The sequence below is a fragment of the Mugil cephalus genome, chromosome 3 (genome assembly GCF_022458985.1).
Source record: "Mugil cephalus isolate CIBA_MC_2020 chromosome 3, CIBA_Mcephalus_1.1, whole genome shotgun sequence".
NCBI classification, from domain to species: domain Eukaryota; kingdom Metazoa; phylum Chordata; class Actinopteri; order Mugiliformes; family Mugilidae; genus Mugil; species Mugil cephalus.
This window is the reverse complement of record NC_061772.1, coordinates 2,654,703-2,673,424: the sequence shown is the minus strand read 5'-3', so window position 1 is coordinate 2,673,424 and position 18,722 is coordinate 2,654,703. Positions and strand designations below refer to the sequence as shown.

The 18,722-nt window shown below is 40.7% G+C and overlaps 1 protein-coding gene and 1 long non-coding RNA gene across 2 annotated transcripts in view; one reads left to right on the top strand and one right to left on the bottom strand.

Moving 5' to 3' along the window:
* tshz3b (teashirt zinc finger homeobox 3b) overlaps positions 1–5,011 on the bottom strand; it is a 39,095-nt gene extending 34,084 nt beyond the window's left edge. Inside the window, exon 1 of the mRNA XM_047581083.1 lies at positions 357–5,011. The gene's annotated coding sequence lies outside the window, so the exon portion shown is untranslated. The remainder of the gene's footprint in view (positions 1–356) is intronic.
* LOC125005624 lies at positions 1,045–18,159 on the top strand. Its single transcript, XR_007112467.1, has 3 exons — positions 1,045–1,185; positions 1,336–1,428; positions 14,547–18,159. It is a non-coding gene; the product is annotated as an uncharacterized LOC125005624 (long non-coding RNA).
* The last annotated feature ends 563 nt before the right edge of the window (positions 18,160–18,722 follow it).

Below are 18,722 nucleotides of genomic sequence, written 5' to 3'. Positions count from 1 at the left end.
TGACACAACTGAAACCCTGCGCCTCTTCTACGGTTCAACCTCTCCGCCGCTGATAGGCGTCACGTCTCTCTCTCACTCCCTCTCCTCTATCTCTCCCCTCTTGCTGTCTTTAGTATCCATATCACTCTCTGACTGACACCCTCTGCCTCATTCTAGCCCCGTTTATTTCAAACAAACAGGGTCATCAGAAGCTTCTGCTCGTGGTTGGGAGTATGCGTAATATCAGGCGTACTGCAGATGGAAGGAGAGGAGCAGACATGTAGACACATGGTAGCCCAACAAAAACACATACACAGTATCATTCACAAAAAACGCACAAGCTTGACAGCGGGATCTGAACGGAAATGAACACTTACTTTACGGGCTGATCCGCGCTATCCATGAGGTTTCCGCTTTTTCTCCACCCGGTAATCACGCACAAATCAAAGCCAGGAGATATACCAGTCTCAACATGCCTGAAACAATCTAATAAAAATCCATTCGCCTCTGGCAAGTCCTGTCGGTGGTCAAAAAAAAGAAAGCCACATGCAGCTCTTTCAGTTTGTTAATTCTCTGTACCGACAGCAGAGGAGAAAAGAGGAGGAGGAAGAAGAAGAGGAGGAGGTGACGGTCGGGACTGGTCGCCCACACGCTGCCCTGCCTGGCGCGTTTACGTTGTTTTGTCCAAGAGCGGTTTGAAAAATCCGCTGAGGGCAAGTCACTCAGTCAGTATGTATGCGTATGCACGTGTGCGCAAGCACGTGTAAGAGCGCGTTAGTGGAACTGCGCGCGTGCGTGCGAGTGTGTGTCTGTGTGTGCGTGAATCGATGAGATACGTGCTTGATTGGGTCTCCCTTGTTGTAATAATGTACATGAGGAGGAGGAGGAGGAGGAGGAGGTGACGGGCTCAGGCTGCTCCCATGCTTGCAAGCTGGCTGGAGCGCACAGATCAGCCGAGCTCTAGTGTCTACTGCCAAACACTTTCTTGGCCGCTGTTGGTACTTTTGTCCTTTTTTTTCTTTACGTGGCCTGATAGGAGCTATTTAAATCAGCCACGCAGCGAATCAGACGTGTCTCCCAACACTGCGCTCCGATCTCCCTCCTGCGCCTCAAATGACCGGAGAGGCGCAAAAGCTTCGCCAAGTGTTTGTCCCTTTAACCGACAACGGATAGAATGGAATAAAGTGCTGTTTTTTTCTTTTACAGGTAAGCTCAAGCTCTTCGTCAATTAAGATGATTCAAACATATCTCGTGTAGATGCACTTGCTCCTTTCACCTTACATTGAGGAATAAAAAGTTTTTTTTTGTTTCAACGGAGTTGGTGAAGTTTGTAAAATTGTGTCTTGTATTTTTCAGGCAATCCTCGGAGTGGAACGCGTGGCGTGAAAACAATGGATAAATAAAAGATTCCTGTAGAGGGAACAGAAGAAACGAGGGAGGGTAACAAGGGTGAGTTGCCAAAGGCTGTCTCTCTCTCCCTCTCTCTCTCTCCTCTTGTCTTCCTCTGAGCCAGATGTGGTGCTGCTGCGTCTCGTCTCTCACGCTCGTCAGTAGCAAGAGAAACAGCTCTGTTCGTAGGATCCGCCGAGGGAATCAGATCCGCTCAGCCTCTCTGTCCGCGTCGCTTCTCGGTTAAACCGGGGAGTCCGTCCGTTGTCCCTCCGTTCGCCGTGCTCGTTGGGGGGATTGGTGATCGGCGACTCTCCGCAGATCGAGGATGTTTTCGCCCTAATCTCGCCGCGACTGTGTGCGCCGCTCCACCACTGCATGCCGTTAGATCCGCCCAAGCATCTGTCCGTCTTTCCATTGGCGCATCCATCAGTGTCACACACACACACACACACACACACACACACACACACACACACACACACACACACACACACACTACACTCCTTGCCGTACTACAACAACCATCCCGCCCCACCGTGTACACTCAAACATAGCGCGCAACTCACACGCGTTCGTAAACGACGGAGAACTCTCCTCCTCTGCGTTTGACTGACACAGTTCACTTTTTTTATGAAAGGCAAATCGAAAATCTGCGTTCTAACAAATAGGAATTTGGGTGTTTTTTGCTGCTCAGGATTCAAGCACCAACAAATATCCAAGGAAACAGATTTTTGAGAGACGGAAATACTTTTTATAGGCTGTTTCTAGAAAGTCTTAGTCTGGGTTTCTCTGCTCCGCAGTTCGAATGCAGATACACTTTTCATTCTCTTTATTAGAAAAAAAGGACAAAAATGCACACCCACATGCATGTGTTCCAGTATCCTGACACATGGGGTTTACGCATCTCTGTTAACAAGAAAATCAAGTGTTTCTAAATGGCACTTGTCATTAATGCTCAGAGTACCTTGACCGCTTTTTACTTTTACAATTTTTAAAATACAGGACGACTATTCTTTCATTTTGTTCGTGTGTTTTTAGCACACCTGGAGTTACCAAAGATTATCTCTGATCTTTTTTAAAATATATATTTATATATATAATACTTAATCTGACACTTTACAATTGCTGTCTGAACTCTGACTTGAGCACATTGTAATACGAACACAGACAGTCTACAGACGGACCAATACGGCGGAGGTTGAGTGGACAGACCGGTGGGGGCGGAGTGGGTGATTTGATTTCCAGCACATTAACGACTTAAATGTATTATAAGAAAATAATTATTTTTAAAAAACCCAAATCATATAAACCCATAACGTCTGACAGGTAGAACAATTTACATATATCGTGTATATAATTTTACATATATACTAGGAATGCCTGCATATTTAACTTTTACCATGTACATGATTGTGCACATAGAAAAGATGTGGTGTTCAAGTAGGGTAGGTGAAAACAACAAACAGCGATATTTATACGCACCGTAAACTAAAGTCAGATAATAACCTATAAACATACTGCGTCTGTTATTTTACTTTGTCATTTAAAGAAGAGCGCACGGTGCACCGACATATAAAAACGTAACGTCATTCATTTTTGCATTACAATGTTCTTTCAATAAGTTTTCCAAAAATTATACTTCAAATTATTTGAACCTCTGTCACACACACATGTACACTGCATGTGTGAGAAGGAGAAGGAGGGAGAGACAGAGAGAGAGACAGAGAGAGAGAGAAACTACTGAAAGACCATTCGTCTCAGGCTCACGATTTAATACGTTTACATACAGCTTTCCAAAGTGCTTAAAACTCTAATAAGAACATCCAGCTGTGTAACAAAAAGTCATTCGCCGTGTTCCATAGCAGGTAAAGCTGGACATCATTTTATTTAAAAATAATAATTCTTTCCGGAGAATTTAACTGATCGCAGTGGAGATTCTAATACTTGGGTCAGACTATGCAGTTCACTTCTTTCATTTTTATCTGCTCACTTCTCTTTTCCGAGGTCTGATTTCACATGAAAATGAATGTTCTGGCTTATTTGATTGTTTGGTTTACACTTATTTAGGCTGAAAACACAACTTTATGTATTATGTATATGTTTTTTTGTGTAAAATACACAGCTGTGTTTCTTTTCTTCGTTTTACCATGTGTTTAGAATGCTGTCATACGTATATATTTTTAATGAACTACATGAGAAACTCACACAAATTTATTTGGTGTCTGCTTGTACCATGCAACAAGACTCTATTGCAAACTAAACTAACGTATCCCAGATATTGTTAGAATCAACCAGGAGGCCTGTGAAACATCGCAGTATGTTCCTGTCTGATGCATTTTTTTGGATTTTAACTGTTATTAAAACGAATTTAATTTAGCTCTTTCGTGTTCTGTTGCACGCAACTTCGAATTTTTTAAGGGACATTGATGACAAACAGATTTATTTCTCCCCTCCAGAGCAATGTGCATTATCCGGTGAAATTAAACAGCGGTGGCATATCACAGTTTGTTTAAATTGCAAGACGTGGGCTTCATAAAGGCGGAATAGAACTGACTTATATTCGAGTGTTTGAGACATTAATTGTATTTAAAACGGAAAATGGGTTAACCGTTGACAGTTGTAATATTGATTCCATCCGCAAATGAAGAGAGAAACTGAGCTTAAGCGTATCACAGAGAGAACACGCACACTGAAGCCCAGACTCCCAGAGTCTTTACGCCGTCTGTGTGTGTAGGTGGTAAAAGAGGGGCTGCGGTGAGGGATCGGAGCCTCGCCTCTGACCATGCCGGTGCTGCCTTTACGCACAAGCCGGAGCTGAAAAAGTCCGCGGACGCAGGCGGTGTGGCACTAAACGTGGAGAGGCTCAGTCAGATTCGTCTTAATATTGCTATTATTTCTCATTGGGTGGCCAAGTAAGTTAAAAGTGACTGAAGTTCTGTAAACCAAAGCACGGACACGCGCGCGCACAGACACGCACACTGAGTGAGTTTAAAGCATTTAAAACTGCAACATATACTTTATCACTTTATTCTACCTCTTATATAGTTATCAGAGAATTCTCAACTCCCCAAACAATATTCAATTTGCTGGATGGAATCTGTCACAATTTAGATTAGGATTGAGGTTGGGGGCATCTCTGACCCACACTACCAACATCCTCAATTTAATCCCCTTTCTTGCTTTTCCTGATATTTTACGATGATCACTAAAGCGCGTGGAGGCGGCGTTGCGCACTGACTTCACGGCACACTAGAATCTAGCACAGTGGATTAAGAGCCGCGGACAGTCCTCAGAGTGTTAGAGGAAAAACACAGGATATATATATATATATATATATTTTTAAACGACAGGATATTCTGTACTGATTCTCAGTAAAGACTGTGAATCCTTTTAATCTTTCTCAACATGACCGCACATTTCAGGGCAAAAAGTGGGGCACTGGCTGATGTACGTGCACGGCGAAAAACGAGTGTGTTGATCAGCAAATGCTTGAATAATATTCTCCCAAAAATGTAGGGCTTACCCTAAATCTTGAAACTCAATTAAAAATATCTGACTATATATTATCTTTGAAAAACTTACCCAAGTTAAACGAAATTTCGAGTCGTGCTGTTATAATGGGTAAGGCGGTAAGACAGTTTTACAAGTTGTTTTTCTCTCCCCTTAGCTGCTTTTTGTCATCTTGTTTTTGATTTTCTTCATCTCAGCCTAGGGCCTTGCCTGTGGCTGCTCACCAAACCTACTGCCCCCCCCCCCCCCCCCCCCCCCCCCCCTCAATTTGAAACAGACTGTTTTATTATGTAGTCTTAAGGTTTCATCAATATCTGAATGACCTCCAAAACTAGCCTTCACGAAAGGTAACACCTATTTGCATGGAAAGAGAAAGAAAAAAAAATAAGGCCAGGGTTAGACTCTCCTCAGATAACCTTAAAAGTTACAAACTCTGACCAAAAACAAGACAACGCATTGACAAGAAAAACTGAAAAAGATAGAGTGGATGCTCTCCCTCCCCCCCCCCATCTTCCCTCCCTCCTCTCTTGTTGGGTGTGCTGCGGAGCTAGCAGGGTTGAGAGGGCAAGTGCTGACCAGCCCTCTTTCTTTCTCTGTCTGCTGTTACTAGGTCACCACACATGCATACGCACGCACACAACACCGACACGCACACACCCGGGTGCACACACACCTCTCCTTGTGGTCAGTGCTGCCACCAGGGAGAGGGGTAATTTAAGCCCTCCTTGATGTAGCCTATTCATCACTGTCCCGTGGTCCGTGCTTCAAAATTAAAGTCTGATCTACAAAGTTAGACTGAAATGAGATAAAAATTGTCAGAGGTCACAGAGGGCTGGGCCAGTCAAAACACAAAGCCATGGCTCAGCTGGTTCAGGATAAGGTGGCTGTATTTATTATTATTTTATTATGTTTTGTGGTTTATTGGATACAATTGTTGTTTATAGAAAGGAAAAGTCTAATTAGCAGAGTAACCTGTTGGGAAGCCTGTTGGTTCAGTGCCAAGAAACTCCTAAGGTGGACCAGTGATCCCAGTAAACTGATGCTTCATTTGCACCACTCAGACTGGAAGCTGTGTGTAACTATTATCACTATAACTGCGATGAAGCAGCACGTCTGTAGTATTCCATGATGATGCGACAGAGACAAAAATTATTGAAAGACTCGACAACATGTAGGCACAAAGGAACGACTGAATAATTCACAACAATTCCTTTATAACAATAAAACCAGCCTGCATTGTTGTCTTAATTTATTTAAAATCCAGATGTGTGGAAACAAAGTCTGCTTTTATTTCATATGAAAATAATTTTATGTCCTTGTTATTTTGTGTATGACAGTTTTCACTGGCCACAACGCAATAAGCAGCAATAACTTCAAAATTACACCGCTCCCTTATCTTCTGACTTTGTTAGTGACCAATAGTGCCGTTCTTTTAAGGGGGAATGTTTTATGTTACATGTTCTGTGCATGGATTATTTGGAATGTTGGAGGGGAAGCGCAGTTTAAAAACTGCCACTCAGTATCAGTCACAGATTCAGAGCATGTGAAGGTGGCTTGCATTTAAACATGTTGTATAGTTGGGTGGCTGACACCCAAACAAAAGAGCCTTTCAGACATTCAAAAAGATGCATTCAAACTATGTTTATGACAAATCCCTATAAAATTAGCTAAAGTCATTGTCAAGTATGTTCTCTGAGCTGTCGGGGTTCTTTCTGCCCAGAATCAATCAGAGAATTAGTGTTAAAAATTCAGCAGAATAGAAATGAGCTTCCTTCACATGGATTGTTAGATGAGGAGGGGGATGATTAGGAAGTAATGAGTAAATCAGACTGCAATCATGCACATTTGGAATATTGAGGTTTTTGTTCCCGATGTCCAAACACAACCGATACAGCACGATACAGCTTACCACAAGCTTTTACTCAAGGACGGTCTTATGGAATAAACTGAGACATTGTGGATTGTGACACTTTAAAAATGAATTTGACAGAAATATAAAACACATGTTTTCTTTGTTGTGCATACACTGCCAGCCAAAAGTCTGGACACACCTTCTCATTCAATTCATTGATAAAGTGTGTCCAGACCTTTGATTGGTTGTGTATATTTGCAGATATCTGAAAAAGGCAGAATAAGAGGCTGGAATAAGCAGCTTTTTACTTTTACTGTATCTTTAAGTGAGAGGCACAATTAGTGTGTTTTTCATCCTGAAACAAGTCATAAACTTTAAAGGAAATTCACAGCCAGATATTTTCAGGAGGAGTAGGTATTTCTGAGGAAATGTTTGTGTCTAATGCCTGATGCAAACTCTGATGAGTTACACTGTTTATCAGCGTACAGTATGACGGCGCACTGCTGAGTGAGTCACTGCTTCCTCCGTACTGCAAGTGTGTGTGTGTTTTATGCGAATGTGTGTGCGGAAACCACGCTGACAGCTGCAGCTCATTACAGGCACTATTACTGATGGGGACTGCTGGGGGAAATTCCTTCTTCCACAGAGCAAACCACCCTGTTTACCACACATGCACACACACACAAACACATGCACAGGTCTTGCTTATTCATAAAGCTGCAACATCTGTAACTGAAACAAAAATGAAACAGAAGCATTTATAAAACATTTACTCAGCAATGTGGGAAATGAAGAAAAAGGAAGCTTCGACAAGAAGGAGGTGAAACACATGACATCTTTCCAGTTGGTGGAGAATGAAAGGCATCCTGTGGATGATGAGATATACTCTTCTACACGCAGTAGACACAAGTCCTGTAGGTGGGTGCGCACGTAAACACAGACACATCCACAGCCACAGGGTGAGCACTCTTAAGAGGAGATGAGATCACCGGAGTACTCTAAGCCTTGCTATATTGGCAAACAGCAGCGTCTCTCTTTCCCCCCTCACACACGCACACAGACACACACAGACACACACACACAGCCACAAAGTATACAGTGTCCAGTGACGTTAATGAGAGGGCTGAAAGCCAGACACACATGTGCTAGAGTCATTAGGGAAGACTTCATAGCTACACTTCAGGCCACTACACTCCATTACTGTACTTCATTGGTTACACTGCTCGAAAATAGCGGTTTCTCAAAGTCAGGTTCAGGGACCACCAAGGCACCTTCGAGAGCCCCGGGGAGTTCTTCCCTAAATAAAAACGTCCAGTTACCTGTTCAGGCTGAAGGCAAAATTGCAACTTACAATAGTTTATTCTTTACGGATTACTGGGTATTTTTCCTACTTGTAGCAGTATTAATCATATTTGTGTACATGATCTCTTACGTTCATGTCAGCTTGCATTTTAAAGGTGTGTGAGAATCTGAGAATCAGTTGCATAAATTTTCAACATCTTTATACAATGCACAAGATGCAAATTAAAAGTGAAAACTTAATGGAAGAACATCCAATTGACAGTTCTAGTAATTCACAGTTAACGTTTAAAAAAATAAATAAAATAAATGACGTTCCTTGGAAGGGACATGAATTGGACAAAGAAACTATATAATCACGTAAAATGTTTGAAGACATAAAATTCTTCAATATCTTTATTAAAAAATGACACGTATTCGTCCACATTCATTCAAAATGTGGAGCTCCCTTGTGATTTGCTCACTTTAAATCCTTGTTGCTGTGGCTCTTCATTTGTGTGCCCCCTGCTAATATCTTTCAGGAATCACAGCCTTCCAGCTTTTTTCTTTTTTCCTTCTTCTTCAATGAAGCACACTGTTGCATCTCACAGGCTAACTATGGAAGTTTTTAACTAAAATCATGTGTGTGGAGGATGGTGGTTAATAAATGTATGATCTGCGTAAAATCAGAAACTCAACAAGTGGGTGTTATCCGTGTGTAACTGTAACCGAGACTGGCTGTGAAAATAATATTTCTGCAGACAAAGCGTAATTAGAAGCACAGTCAGTCATAACCTGATGCTCCGTCTATATCCTCACGTGGACAAATAAAGAGGCAGGTAGAAAGCTGGTCGACTCCGTGCTGTAATGTATCCGTTGCATTAATCCGTCTCTTAAATTGGAACGGGCTGCCCTTAATTAACAATGTTCGATGTGGCTGTGATAAGGCATCTGCCCGACACCCTCTTCTCCTCCTTCAGACACACCTATCAGCTTCAGGAAGAAAGGAGGTGGAGAAAAGAAAAAAAAATGAAAGAAAAAAGGGCTTTTCAAATGCTGAAAAAAGTGCATGGGGTGATGCAGTCTTATTGGCATCTGTGGATTTAAAATAGATTTAACGACAGGAAAAAGTCGCTGCTCCGCACATCTGCAAATATTAGACTAGTGTACTATAGTGGGACAGATTGTTCCATTTTAATTTGAAATTTATTCCAAAGCCTAACCCCATTTATCAAAGTTGTTAGTGAAGTTGTACTGGATGCATTATAAAGCAGAGCCAACTGCATTCATTTATATCTGACTTTGGACTAATTGCAATACAGTACCTTGTGCAAGTGGACAGAGGCGATAGGACAGTAATGAAGGTAATGGTTATAATTTACCCAGCGCAGACTGAATGAATGAAATCCTTGAAATCAATATATACCCCTGTTTTCACACAAATATTGGAGTAATAAGCTTTTTCAATTGAAACATGACTCAAGCAAAAGTTGTTTGAATCATAGAAATGTATCATCCCATGTGGTTGGAAGAATGTATTGTATCACTGGGAAGAAAATGAAACATTTTATTATTTTAACTTTTAATTCTGTGAAGACCCAAAGGACAATAATTCCCCAAGTCTGTAGAATAGGCTAATGTGCAGTGTCAGACAGTACTCGAGTTTTACATGATGTTGCGGTATCGTTCATTTAGTTAGATTCAGTTAGTTAATTAATTATAAAAATGACCCATGCTTGCAGAACACCACCCCTGCCAACATCGATTATTCATACTCAAGCTGCAAAAGTGAAGACTCACAATAAAAAATCACTGAACATGTATATAGTATCCTGGAATTTGGAAAATGACAGTGAAACAAACAGTGAGTAAAAACTACAACACAATGGACCCACATAAAACTGTTCTCTTGGGAGAAAGTCCTAGAACTCCCACCAACCCTGCATCGTCCTGCACTTCTGTGTCTGTGTCTCTACCTGATATGTACACAATTCAACCAATGACATATTGTGGTTATCTCATAAACTGACAGCCATAAGTAGTTTCCAATAGCAGCTACAGTATATTATAGAATCATTGGCTATAAACAAACATTGCACTAGTTTACAGAAACACTCTGGATTCAAATGTTGCACATTTATGTATAGTGAGTGTGTGGGAACCACTCCACACTGAGAGCTGCAGTGGATACAAATCACAAGCCGATACTCTTGTCACGTCAGCCCAAAGGCACTTCAGCTGCACCCGGTGTTTATCTTATTGTGACATTCTCTGAGCTGTTATACTGAAGCCTCTCTCCTCCTCCACCGCATCACTACCCTGTATAAGATACCTGCTAAGTGGAAAGAGAGAGAGATTATTTTAATACTGGTAGAGAGATGCAGAAAGTGAAGGAGAGAGAGGGAGAATCATGCATTTGTCCTGCCTGACAATGCTCACGTTGTTTCTCTTATGAGAGGCCCTGATTCTGCATGCATCTGCATGCGAGATCATCAGATGTTGTGCTTATAATGTATTATTAATTCTACAAAGAAACATATGTATCGGACACATCTGCAATCTTTCCATGCTGAAACCATTTCAAAATGATTTTCATTTTGTCCAATAAAACATGATTCGCCCTGTTATGGCTTATTTAGTGTTTGGAGAAGTGTCAAAATTGAACAGATAAATAATTATTATTAAACCAACAGCAAACCAATCAAAATGTTAGAAATGTCAAGTTGGGTTTAACTAACGCTGACTCAGCTGGTAGTTGTCTTAATTTACTATGAAGGAGGGCTCATGGAGACAGACTTTGAAACTCCCACTCTAAAACAAACACAGTGATGCCACTGCTTCACTATAACTATGTTGTAAATCATATTGTATGGCCTTCGCAGCCAGTGCTCACCAGCCATCATCATAGTCACCATCAGGGAGTAGGTTCTGTGACGCGTCAAAGATGTGCCAAAGTTAGAGGCCCTCAAAAGACCTACGATTACCTAAGACACTTCCATTTGTCAGCCGTCAGCTACATTTGGCAAATTAAATTAGGTGTACATTAACAATTTATAGGACAGGATTGTGTAGGAGTTATAACGTGTAATATAATTCTGCCTACAATAAATACAATAAAACCACTGGAGAAACATATGTCAGTGAAAATCGACTTAAAAATTTCATGCACGTGTGTGCATGCTACCTCTCACGTCCACACCCCGCCCCCCACCTGACATAAACTCACACTGACCTCACACTGAACCAATATCCATATGATGTACATGCCTCTGCACACACAATAGAAGGGATACTGTGTTAAATGCAGGCACCCCAGGGTGCAGTGGTCACGGTTTCTCCTTTACAAACTGGCAGTAAGGTGCCCTAGGGCCTTGTGGAGATCCAAGCTGACTTGACACCACGTTGGAGTCATGTCAGCTTCACGACTGCTGCACGCCTGTCTGAATTAGCGCTTCACTGCAGGGGCTGGAATGGCCAACAATCTGCCCCACCCCGGGGGACGAAGGAGGAGAGGTCAATACTCTCAAATGATTTTCCACTTCTGTAGAGAGTGAGTTGTCCTAGCTTTAGGATATTTAGTGACGCGGAGGATTGTTTACTGGCGTGATTTTTTCAATATGTCTCCTGCCCTTCAAATGCTGAGATGTAGAGTGCTAGTGATGACTGATGGTTCTGGAAATTGGAAGCAGTGTGCTGGACAGTAAACAGATGCTGACCAGCAGATCACCATGATCGGGCCTCCGAGGTTTTGGACTCTCACAGTGAGTCTCGCAGTGCGTGCTCCTTGAAGAGGGTGTGTTTGAGTGTGTGTGTCTGTGTGTGTGTGTGTGTGTGTGTGTGTGTAGTCTAAAGGAGTTTGCAAAGGCTCTGCTTCCAGAGTGTCAACCTCCCAGAGAGAGGATCATGTGCTAAGCTGGGGACTCAGCAGCTCAGTGCCTGGTGTGTATATATATATATATATATATATATATATATATGTGTGTGTGTGTGTGTGTGTGTGTGTGTGTGTGTCCAGTAGCCCACACGTCTGGTTTTAGGAAGTAATACCAGAAGTGTTTTATCTGTTACTCTTGGTGACCACAAGCCTGACCAGAGTTGCCCCTTCAAAGCTAAATCCACACGCTCATAAAATGATGGATCAGTGTGTGTGTGCGTGTGTGTCTGTTGGGATGTACAAAGGCCCTTCACAGAGCAGGGCCTTTCTCCTCAAGGGGAAGTGCAGAGTTTAAAGGTCAAACACACATGTGGAGAGTCAGTAAGCAACCTGGCAAGCGGAACAGAAACCTCATATGGACAAACACACTCAGGTCTGTTACTCTCTCTCTCTGTCCTTTTGTGTGTGTGTGTTTGTGTGTGTATGTGTGTGTGTGTGTGTGTGTGTGTGTGTGTGTGTGTGTGTGTGTGTGTGTGTGTGTTTCTGTCCGTGTGTGTAAGAGGCTTCAAAGATGTTAAACTTCTCCTGTTTTTATTTTATTTTTGTTAAATAAACATTTGAATTCGTACATGGTGCAAGGCAATCATTTTGCATTGTATTGACTTTGTTTTATAAAACAGATGATCATTTTACAGCACTCAGTTTGTGATCACATTACAGAATGATACCATAGTTCTGCTTGTGTCTCCCAATACCACTGATTCAAATACATATGCTGATGGATCATTGCAATTTCAATTCAAGAGATTGAAGTGGATGTAAAGTTTTACGGCATGTTGTCAGACCTGTGTTCAGGGCACTCATGAGCAACGCACAATTCAAGCTTTATTTACCACAATCAGCGTGGAGAAAAAGGAAAGCAAATAAAACACAGAGACCAGGGTAAAAAGCAGTAAGCACTGAGCAAACTGAACACCGAAAAGCTAAGGCACAAAGTTACATCTGGTACATGAGTAATGGTGAGCTGGTGTATGTAGCGCAGGGTTGATTAATGTAGTGGCGGCAGGTGAGCAAATCAGGTCATGCAGCAGGTGGGAAAGCTGGACAGACAATAGTAGTTGGTTTGAAGAGGCCGGAGAACAGGCCACGTAAACACAAACAAATGGAATGAATGAAAGTACGTACGGAAGGACAGACAAACACAATAGGGAAGCTAATAAAGTATAGGTGTATATAGTGAGGATGCAAGTACAAATATGAGCTTAGTAACATGCTATTTCATTACAGGGCAGGTTTCAACTGATAAAGACAAAAGAATTGCGCAAAACTGACTTTGTCCCGCAACCAGTAAGAGACATTTTGTTGTACACTAATTCAACTTAATAGCATTTACATGACGTCTATGACTATGTCACTGTTACTCTTCTGTTTATCGATGCGTAAAGTCAAGTAAAACAGTGTGATTGGTGCAGCAGATCTTTGCTGGAGTATAATCACTTTCCAACAGAGAGGTTGGAGGTTTATAGGCAGGGAAGTCGGCCTGACTTCCAAGCTGGTGACTCTTAGCTTGTCTGACTGTGGGTGGTTCTTTTTTGTGCTTGCTCATTTCTTGTTGTTGTTTTTTTGGAGAAGTTGAGGTAGAGGTCAAAATGTCTTGAATCAAAGGAAATCTCAAAAGAAACATAACACAAAAAAATTATTCTCTATTCTAAAATTCAATCGACTATTTTCTGCGTCAACAGACGGACTTTTTTAGAAATTTAGGGTCTACAGCAGCAGGACAAGATCCAAGTTTTGCAAGTGCAAAAGTACAAGTTAGATAGAAAATATAATATGGTAAGAAAAAAAATGTACAACATAGTAAAGAATTTACAGTCACTATGGAATTTATTGAAATGTTACACATCAATGAAATAATCAATGACCAGGAGAAAGATAAACTGAAATGAAAATACTAAATCATAATAACACAAATATAGAGATTGTCGATGGTTTTGATTTTAAATACCACCAACTACCCCATGAACATAAATAATAGGCTATAAGTAAATGAGAGCTAATAATTTGGTCTGGTAGGTAGTGTGGATACATCAATAGCTGGATTTAATTGTGTTTTTGTTGCTTGGATAAATAAACTGAGAAAATGACATTTGTGATTCTGTGTCACTGACTAAAGCATTTCACACAGCCTTACGCTACTAATGTTGGTCATGTTAATAGGTATCCTCACTGTGACCAAGTGGACATGGCTGCACATTTTCTCATTATTCTATTAAACACATCTTTTTTTCCATTTATAATACACGGTATGCTCACCCCGTCAACCTACACACTAGCGACATGACTTTCATTTACACTTGGGATGAGGTAATACTCTCGGCAGGAAAATAGAGAAGTACAGTGATTTTACCCCTCCTAACGTATTATACCACGGTTTATGGTGTTGTAATGGGAGGCGGCGCATGTCAGGGGGGCTGAGCTACCCGACAGTGTAGGGAGAAACGTGTTAAAAGCCAAACCGTGTTTGTCATTGTGTTTTCACTGTTACGGTCTAAACTACAACAAGAGCTGGTGTTACCGGGAGGACAAAAGGACGACTCAGGATTGCGGCTCCACGGTCACAATCTCATGTCTTTCTGAGTCTCCTTCTGTGTTTTGCAGGTCGGTGCCGACATTTGCGAGAACACTCATTGATCCAGTGCATTTGATCTCATCTGGAACCAACAGTCTGCCAGGGTATGACAGACCATATGCATACACACACACACACGCACGCACACACACTCATCTTTTAAAGGAAGCAAACACATTACTCTTTGCTAAGTGGAAATTTCACTCATGTGTTAATGTCATCGCTCACAGCTCCACTTGAGCATCACTCATCAGTTAGTCACACACACTTCCCTCCACAGCCTCCACACCTAAATGTACATCTTTCCGTTCACGCAGAAAGCAACTTTTATGTCTCACATTAGATTACCCCTGATTCACACACACTGGTGCGCACACACAAATCACCACACATCAGTTATATCTTTTAGGCTGATGGAGGGAGTGGGGGGGTGTTGGCATTGGGAGGGGCTGACAAGGGAGGAGAGGAAGTACACAGGAAGTACATTAGTTATCACTCCCATGTCTTCTCCACCTTTTCACTTCTTATCACCACCCGACATCTCAGGACCTTGCTGAGCTACTTCTCTTTCTCATCTCACCCCTTTCCTTTTCTCTTTCTGTCTCTGTCTTTCCCACACTCACGCCTTTAAAAATGACTTCCGTGCTCCACTTTAATGTCGGGCCCCTGGATCTAGATGACACTTGGCAAGCCACAGAAGCCGCAAGACAACTGGATGAAATATTTAAATGAAATATGGCAGGGGTATAAGAGGTGAAGAAAGAAAGGGGGATAACGGATGGAGGGTAAAGAATACAAGGGCCGAGGGAATGAGAGAGTGACAATATTCAGATGGTGAGTAAAATGTGAAGATTTTTTTTTCTTTTTGTGGATGGAGAGAGAGACAGTTGAGGAGACGTGCAGATAAATTGGATTCCACCTACATGTAGCCTGAAGACATACATTATATGTAGCAATACAGTTCACATCCCTTTGTCTTGGAATCATCAGCAAATCTCAGTGTGTCAAGGTAGAGTCAGCAGTGTGCCAGCTCAGTTGCTGACCAGAGGCCAATAAATCTGAGAACTACAAACTAAAGGAAACAAACAGGGGTTGGGACTTTTTTGTCAGCAAGACTGGAAATGTTTTTAGTCATATAATGGAATCATGGAGGCTGTACAAATAGTTGGGCAGTATGTGTCATGCAAGTGTCCATCTGGCAAGTGGAATAAACAAAGTGCATCCACAGTTTTTAGTAATTCTACTCAGACAAAGGGGTGACTGTTAAGGAGTTACATTTGTCCATTAGCAGCACACATGAACTACAGCCAAGTCTGATGGGAATGTTATTCCTCAGTTATTAAATTTAATCCTGAAGGGAACATGAATGTCTGTACCACATTGTATGGCAATCTATCCAGTAGTTGTTGATCTAATTAAATCGTAATCACAAATGGCAACGAGTGGCACAAGTGAAAAAATTAGAGGATGATTAAGATCATTAGTAGTCAGTATCTAGGAAACATGCATCTGTTAAGATTTGGTTTCAATCCATCAAGTGGATAACATCCGCCCTAAACTAAAGATGAACATGTGATGGGATCGTCTTGGCTGCAGTGCACTTAAACAGGTTGATATTACTCTGAGAGTAATTAGACCGTGGCCATATTTGAACCAAGCCTCTACTTGGTGGTGATTTTGTCTTGCATGGCTGTGTGGTTGTGATGCTGCCGCACCGACAAAATCTATCCTCAGACAGACGTGCAAACACCCACTAAAGGTAGCAGTGTCCCGCATCCACGACCAGGATCAGTGTCAGGATCACACACACACACACACTCCACATTCTATGACCAATCTATTCTGTCGTTTTTGAGGTGTTTGATTCTCAAAGTAAAGAGTTAAAGACGTGCATCACCATCCTTAGAGACACTGACATGGTTAACAAATGCACCGATAGTAATCCACATGTTGGTTTATATTCAAACTGAATTTCATAGCACAAACAGGTTCTATCTTTTTTACCATATTGCCTCACTGCTCTTTGAAACAGCTGAAGAGCACATTATCAAGGACAGATATAAATGTAAACTTAACTCATATTTTTATTTCTATTCAAATGTTTTTAAAAAGCTATTCTGTACCACTCGCACATCCATGTAATGCTAGTGTTTGTTTTATAGTTAAAGAGCCTGTCCAGTGAGCTTAAAAAACAATAGGAAAAACCTGCTAAGGAAAAAAGGAAGAAGCAAATATGTGAGAGGAACTTCAGACAAGTGGCGGAGTAACAAACAAGCAAAAAAAAAGCAGAAAAAGAACAGAAATTTTTTCCACGCAATATTTTATTTATCACTGATATATATATATATGTATATATTTCTTAATCATTTGTAGCTGCGCAGTAAAGCACCCACAGAAAAACTAAGACTTCATTATCTTAGTTTTAAGAAGGACTTTTTTAAAATTTCTGTTTGTTTCGATATAAAATAAAATATTCAATAACATATCACTTTACATGTGTTTAGCTTGCGGTTTCTGCAAATTCAGATTTAAGGTGTATGCATGTTTGTCACTGTAGGCTTTTGTTTATACTAGACCTATGTACATTGCTGTACATGTGTAAACGTGGGTTGTGTGCATGGGTCTGTATTTATACTACTTATTACAAAGATGCAAACTTATCAAATCAGTTCTATCTGCCTAACAGGAGGGGGCATTTGTTAGCTTGTACAGGTTAAAAATAAATGTGAAAGTGATACAAGTAAATCATATTCATTGTGTCCTGTAATATTTAATATTTATAATAAAGACAATTAAAAAAATGTGTGATGTCCTTTGTACCATTATACTCCCATTCCCTTTTGTCATTTCACAAAAGAAAGTGCTCCCACTTTTTGTAGCATGAAAAGATTCTCACATTTATGAGACAACGTTGTAAATAAACTGCCAAAAAAACAAAAACAAATACATACCGCATGCTAGCGTCACAGAATAAATTAATAACTTACGGCCTGGCAGTTTTAAGAAGCAGCTGTGGGACTTAGTGAAATGAGAATGGCCTATGCACAAGCAAGCTTAAGTAAAAAAAAAAAAAAAAAAAAAGTATGTATATATGTATTATACATGCATACAAACAGTTTCTGGTCATTTAAGCAGTGAGGGAAAAACACAGCCATGCTCTCCATCTCCAGAACAGATTGTACATGCAGCAATGAAAACGCTAGCTGTTTGCCATCCAGTAGTTCAGAGTAAAGTATTACTTCAAATAAACATTCTGTTTCCCAGTGCTGGGCTTTGTGAATAAATGAAATGGAGAAGGAACAGAGGGGTTTTCTCCTGTGATTGGGTGCAGATGTGAGCTCCAGTCTGGGTTTGGTTAAAGTCCTGCTGCCAGGAATATTTGCAACAATTCAATAAATAGAGCTGTTAGGAGCGAGGCATTTCCTTGTCACCATGTCAAGGTTTCAGAGCGGATGTTTCTCAGTGGGTGTTTTCACTCAGCCTATAGTGTATCCAGAGCTGAGCGTACTCACTCAGCTCCATACAAAACACTGTAACCTAAGGAAGATTAGTGAGCAGCTGCAGGGGCATATTCATGATGAACCTGAGCTTTAATTTAGTTTGGATTTACAGATATGCATGTCAAGGTTTGACTGGCTTTCCAAAAAAAAAAAAAAAAAACAAACATATTACATTACATATTCTTTTATAATGTCTAGATAATCATGTGTGGTAAAAAATCCAAAAATGTCTTATTTTATATATTTTTACTGATATTCCTTAATAAGCAGTGAGTGTATTTTTAATAAGTTCCGTATAAGTAATAAGTAAAGTAATTCTAAATACTTTTAATTAAAGGAATATTAAAATATACTATTGGCTATACTCGCCAATGTATTTCAGGTTTGATGAATTTCCATAATAGCTCATGTTAAAAACCATACATCTGGATAAATAGGATTAAAGTTCGTATGTTTGCAGTTAGGGAATATAAAGGATCTATGAATGCAATTCATACTAACTACTAATCTAGTAATGTAACTGTGTAACATCTTAACGTCAGAGTATATATACATTACCAGTCAAAAGTCTGGACACACCATCTCATTCAATTCAATGAGTCTTAAATACTATATATTTAAGAGTGACTTCATCATCTATGTCGCACATTCAGTACACTCATTTCCTCACTGAATCAATTGCTCTCTCATAACTCCCGTGTCTTT